Below are 7,211 nucleotides of genomic sequence, written 5' to 3'. Positions count from 1 at the left end.
CATATAGCAGGAGGGGAATTATGAGCGACTTATAGAGTTTAGCTTTTGTTTGTCGAGAGAGGACTTTACTTTTCAATTGCCTACTCAGTCCGAAGTAGCACCTGTTGGCAAGAGCAATCCTGCGTTGGATTTCCAGGCTGACATTGTTGGTGGTGTTAGTGCTGGTTCCTAAATAGATGAAATTATCTACAACTTCAAAGTTATGACTGTCAACAGTGACGTGAGAGCCAAGTCGCGAGTGCGACGACTGTTTGTTTGATGACAGGAGATATTTCGTCTTGCCCTCGTTCACTGCCAGACCCATTTCCTGTGCTTCCTTGTCCAGCCTGGAGAAAGCAGAACTAACGGCGCAGGTGTTAAGGCCGATGATATCAATATCATCGGCATACGCCAGCAGCTGTACACTCTTATAAAAGATGGTACCTTCTCTATTTAGTTCTGCAGCTCGAGCTATTTTCTCCCGAAGGAGGTTGAAGAAATCGCACGATAGGAAATCACCTTGTCTGAAACCTCGTTTGGCTTCGAACGGCTCGGAGAGGTTCTTCCCGATCCTGACAGAGCTTTTCGTGTTACTCAACGTCAGTTTACACAGCCGTATTAGTTTTGCGGGGATACCAAATTCAGACATCGCGGCACAAAGGCAGCTCCTTTTCGTGCTGTCGAAAACAGCTTTGAAATCGACGAAGAGGTGGTGTGTTTCGATTCTCCTTTCACGGGTCTTTTCCAAGATTTGGCGCATGGTGAATATCTGGTCGGTTGTCGATTTGCCTGGCCTAAAACCACACTGATAAGGTCCAATCAGTTCGTTGACGGTGGGCTTTAATCTCTCACAGAATACGCTCGATAGAACCTTATATGCGATGTTGAGGAGGCTTATCCCACGGTAGTTGGCGCAGGTTGTGGGGTATCCGTTTTTATGGATTGGGCATAGCACACTTAAAAATCTTTTTATGCTGGAATCTAGTACTACAGATAACCATATTTCGGGCCCCGGCGAAGTCAATCAGCCTCAACCCATTTGGGGATGTTTCGTCGTGGAGGCTGAATTTACCGACCGTAGTGCCAAAGATACCTTCTTTGCCCACCCTGGCGTTAAAGTCGCCAAGTCCGGACATTCCAGGTGCATGCCCTCAGTTCGTAGTCCTTATTTCGTTTGCCATGGTCGTCATCAAAAGGGGGGTCTCTCAACCGAGGCTGGGTATACTTATTCACTGGGGGTGTTTTTTTACGTGGCGGGTCCCAAACCCAGCGCACAACCCTATGCAGGGGATGTTTCGCCTTCTCACTTTAGCTCGCCTTCAAACGGATTTTCTTAGGCTACCCAGAGGATACTTGGTCAAAGACCGGAAGTAGTGAGCTGCTTGAGCCATATGTAAAGAAATCGTTTCTGGCCACTCCCAAGTGAATGGCGATCAGAGAACTTTCCTCACTTGCGTGAACTTCTACACATGACTCCATCCTCCATTTGTTGGAAAGCGTGTTTGTTTACTGGAAAGCGAAATATATGTGATGTCACCAAAAAATGGATACTCCCACGCCCGTTGTCCAATTTTCACACCGGAAAAATTAAGTGTCTTTAGCGTATTTAGTTATTCATTTATTGCGCTGTAAGCAGTTTGAACAGTATTCTTAATATGGGGATTAACCCATTTACATCGACATTTGGGTAGACATCCAGCCTCCTATGAAATTATAAAACTCTGAAAAGCTCCCTATACAATATAAAAATAAAACGTATTAAACTAAAATTATATCTAGAACAAATTTAATTTAGCAACTTCGGATGAAATTTTTTGAAACTCACCACACATTTGTACGGCAAGGCAGGCACCATATAACTGAGCAGCATTTTCGACAGCTCAACTGCAATTACACACGTGACTAGCAAATAGCGAACAGGTGTATATAAATATTTTAAAAACCTAAAGTGTGAGTGTATGGGTGTGTCTTAACAAGACGTATTAGAAACTTTTCCGAATTCGCAACAACTATCTTATGTTTCCGATTTTACCACAAAGCAAGTGTGAGTGCAATCAATGCAGTGGGATTAAGTTGTTCAACAATGCCAACTTGCCAGCTACAACTACAACATGAAACAATTAAAGCAATCACTGATTGATATTCCAGGCAGAAATGAAATGAAAAACTTAACAAATGCATATGCGTGTGTGTGTGATTTTGATTGAATGTATTCCTGCAAGGTAGTTGCAATAAAGACACATTCACCCGCACACACTCACAGATACATGCGAAAGAGTGGTCTTAAGTGCGCTGATGCATGCCAAAGCGAAGCATGAGTTGCCAAATGAAAAGAAAATCGAAAGAAACAGCAGACAATTCACTTTACGTTTGTCTTTAAACACCTACAGACGATGAAACAGCAATCGCATTGTCGTTGCACATACGAGTACTTAACCATAGTGATGTGTGGTTGATGGTCCGTTTACTTTTGGGTGCTAGTGCAGCTGAAACTTTACGTATTTCCGCTTCCGTGATGTCTGAGCTGCCAGGAAAAGCATGGTGGGAATTGATGTGTTGGAATGCAATAAGTTAGTGATACATAGGGTGGTTCATATTCAAGGGATTCGAAAGTAGAATATCTGCGCATTGAGATGTAAACAGATGTCTGTTCAGAAAAAAGATGACGATCACTCTAATCGAGTAGGACGTTGGCGTGACCACCGCCGGCAGTGTTCCGGCTTCAAATTCAAAAGCAGGAAACTTCTCTTTAACTGCGGTCATCTTTTGTCAACAAAGTTCCACTCTCCGTTTGTGCAATGAAGTATCTGTAAACTTCTTGCACTTTCCGTGAATTCGTTAAGAACTCGACCAACATCTTACAGTGGAATTAAAATGTCTTGTTCTTCCTTGATTACTCATTTCTGGATCATAGCACCTCTACCAGATTTTACCATCTCACACGCTCTTGGTGATTGTAGTATAGGCCAATTTGTGTAATACCCAACTGATCCCTATTACTTTTGGTTGGCTTTCTAATATCTCGAAAATAAATTAGAAGAACTTTATTTGACTGGATAGAACTGGGAAGTTTTTAAAACGTAAAAAGGAATTATTTTTTATTTAATATCCCAGTTTACGTCTTAAACTATTATACTTTACATGTTAGTGTAGCATAACCCTCGGTCAATGATTTTGCCTATTGAGCCAGTAGTGGAGCGATAAATGGTGTAGAATAATCGCATTCCACCCAAATTGCAACTTAAACAGCCCTGGTTATAAGCTAATAGGTCTTTCATGTTAATCAAATATTTCTAAATTGTTTCAGCGCACCACCCTGTACAAATATATATATATATTAAAGTAAGCAATCAAATAATGGAAAAAATCTTTAATTTTCGACGAATTTGTATGATGGTACATATGTGGAATATGTTACGATATGATGTACATACAGAGTTAAACCGAGGGTAACATTTGACTGAGTTGGATTTTTACTTTCAATTCGACCAGTTCTACGACGCGTGGTCCAAAAACTGTAGGCAATCACTAAGCAAAATAAAAATCTATAGAAAGATCTACAATGACCAATCGGTTCAGCTCCTTACTATGATTAAATGAACCCGGAACTGTTTGCTGTTGAATTATATTCTTCATCGGCCCTGAAAAGAACTTTAAATAACTAAATTCTTCTTTAAATCAAGCTCTATTTAAAGTAAGTTTAAAGATTCCAACTATTATATATAATAACCAGTCAAAGCTCGCATAGCCAGAGAGATATGAACCGTGCTCAGCATAAGAATCTCACAAGACCTCTTACGAGTTTTTCAAAGGTGGCGTAACTCTTAAGAACTTACTACACAACTTTTTTACCAAAAAATTAGGTCTTAACATGAAACTCCTGCTAATTTTCTATTCCGAAATCTTCGCTTCCTTTTAAGGGGGTATTCTGGTCTAGAAATTTAAAAAAATCTAATTTTTTTTTTATATTTTTAAAGTTTAACTATTCAAGAATATGTGTACAAGAGGGTTTTTCAAAATTCAAATTATTTTCGGAGATATTGACATTTATCTGACCCGGCGTCCAAACTGGTTCGGCCGGAACTAATCGAACAAAAGACTTTACGCGAAACCTTAAACGCGTTTTTCTCAAAACTGACTTTTCCGGAACGATACCTCAGGTTCTACTGGACCGATTTACTTGAAATTTTTATAGAGTCTTATCTATAGGCTTGTCGATAGATGGAACTAGCAACATCCCCAAATTTTTATTTTTATTATTTTTAAAAATTCGAAATAGTCAGAAAAAGTGATCCAAAAAAACTTTTTCTCAGTCAGTCGCCATTTTGTGAAGAAATTTTTTCCCACTTTTCCGTAGTTCCGGCCATTGCGACATTATTCTAGATTAATAATCTTTTCTTTTTTTTTTGGTTTCAGATAACTAGGAGGGTTGAAATCATGGGTATGGTCACATGGAAATTTTTAGAGACCCCCACTTCGTCAGCTCATAATTTTTGAAATTTTTTACTTTTTTTAGTTTTTAATTTTTTTCTGTACTCTTCTAAATTTAACAAATAACTAATAAAAAATGGATTTTAAAAATATTAATTGCCTTTTTTACGATACTTTAAAAATTATCTGAAATTCATGTTTCTAGACCAGAATACCCCCTTAAGCTAAACTTGTAAATAAGTAACTAAAATTTGTTGTTCCCGATTTTTTCTTACTCATATCATAAATGCAGGCTAGCAATTGTTTCGCTTTCGTCGTTTATTTCCTTATGCATCAATCCTCACTATTCTGTCTGATAAAAACACATTTCGCGTGGGATTTTTGTGCACCTTACTTCTCTTCATTCGTTTAAGTATTTTACAGTTCAGGCATAAAGTGCTGGTTACACAACGAAACAAGTGAATGTAACAGCTTCTTATCAACGGCACGACACTCAATGCAGAGCTGTATTATAAAGGATTTAGTGTCAATACAAGAAGAAGGACCAAAATAAAACGGAAGTGAAATGAAGAAATGTATATATTCGTGAGCATAAAATAAACGTTTGCTATCGACTGCTGGCAAATGCAGCGAGCGAAATCGAAATAAATGTGAAAAGAAAGACCCAAGTACGTATGAATAAATATTGGCTGTGCAAACCGCATATCTCCACGGGCGTCCATATCTCTATAGGCACGTGCAGTAGAAAATCTTAATTTTTCTCAGCAGTTGACATGCAGCTTATGAGAATATTTGAGTTTTTAACACACACGTCTGAAGTTGACAGCAGCATTTGTGCGAGAGCGAGAATTTCTACACGTTCCTAATTAATCCTTTATGTCATGCCATTCACCATTTGGCAATAAATTTGATTTTCAACACTTTTTCTCTATATCAACCACTCACACGATTTCCTCGCACTCATTTCGATTTTTCTATTTTTTCTGCTATATACTTTCAACTGTTTCCTTTTTGCAGATATTTCGCTCATACGGTACTGCGAATGCAGTGAGCACTCGAGGCAATGTGCATCAAATGCAGTAAATGACCACGCAACTTGACACCTGAGTTGATATGTTATGTCAATTGTGTCAAAGTTTCTAACGTTTGACTGAATAAGAAATTATCTCAATACGCCAATAGGGATTGCCCTCAATCTGTAGAGTCAATTTTGATTGACCGCATTCAATTGGTTATCAATTTGTATAATATTCAGGGCACCTGTCAGAACTCAAATCAAATAAGAATTAGTTTTAAATATGTAGAGCAAAATGGGATTAGTCATAGAAAAGTTAACTCATAGTAGCAAGATGTTATCACACTATAGTCAAGAACGGACGAAAGAAATTGAAAATGGCTAAAGATAACTCACATATTGGCCGATATATCCGGTACAAAGTCAACCGTAAGTTTGAAAATCTTTATATTAAGTATATAGGGGCTAAGGAAAGTATTGGTCCGATTCAACCCATTTTTGACATACAGACATACCATTATAAGAGAAGGCTTATCCCTTAATTTCCAACTCATATTTTTTTACTAAGGAACCCACATACCAAGTTTTATCGAAATATCTCACTTTTTACTGAAGTTACAGCTTGCACGGGCAGACGGACGGACTGAGTGACAAACAGACAGTGAACCGGATTTCAACTTGTCTCGTCATCCTGATAATTTATATATAACTAACCCTATATCTATCTCCTTTAGTTTTATTTTATACATACAACCGTTAGGTGAATAAAACTAAAATACTCTGTATCAGCTGGTTGCAGAGTATAAACATTGGAGTCTTGAAAATTCACCTACTCTAAAGTTGATCAGAAGTAGTCATCGGTCGTACAGTTTTCACTTTCAAGGGAGCATTTTCCAGAGTGACAACCGTAGAAAAACCCTTTGGCAATAGAATTTAAAAAAAGTCGGAAGCCACATCGGATTATTAATTAGTTAGAACTAACTTCGATACAATAAAGGAGCTCCTCACAGTCTTGGAAAGTCTATCTTTTACGAATTGAAAACTACATTTTCTAGCCTTATAGCCTTTTCGCACAAGAATTAATTGATCAATTAAACGGCCTTTGCTCGATTAATTGAGATCGATTTACAATACGTAATAAAAGTCTTCTTCGGGAATTCTTCATTTCCCCCCTCTCATCTCTCGCTTATATGGAAGACAGGTACATTTTTTTTCGAGGTTGGTAAAACTGTCCACAAATTAGCACGATCTGCCAACCAGTGTGTTTACAGCAGCTGTTTATTTCAGTCGATCTCAGTAGTGTTTGTCGAATTTTACAAACCTATCTTCTATATAATTACCTATTTTCCATATAAGTGAGAGATTTAAATGAAGAATTCTCAATATTTTTTTGAATAAAAAATTCTAACAACGCATTTGCGTGTTAACAATGGTAAATTTTAAAGAGAGTGACAAGGTACTGCATGGCCGAAGGAGTGAAATATACATTCATCTGCGTAAGTAATACTCCTTTCCATGTTAGCTCTAGCCATGGACTGTCAATTCGACATCATTATTCAATATTATTTTGGGTGTTAAAGTTTCCATATGTACCTAAAATATATCAAATGAAAATTGTAGTCGAAATACAAGTATTTCATTCAAATTTGCGGAAGTTACTCTCTGGCTGTACCCTCAGTAGGCAGGACAACCTCAAAAGCGATGTTTTGGCTGAGTAGGCGAATTAGAGCCAAAACATTTGAAGTAGACTATGATACTGTTAACTGTAACGGAATGATTGAATTAT

The sequence above is a fragment of the Bactrocera tryoni genome, chromosome 3, assembly GCF_016617805.1.
Source record: "Bactrocera tryoni isolate S06 chromosome 3, CSIRO_BtryS06_freeze2, whole genome shotgun sequence".
NCBI lineage: Eukaryota > Metazoa > Arthropoda > Insecta > Diptera > Tephritidae > Bactrocera > Bactrocera tryoni.
Note: the sequence above shows the minus strand (reverse complement) of the source record.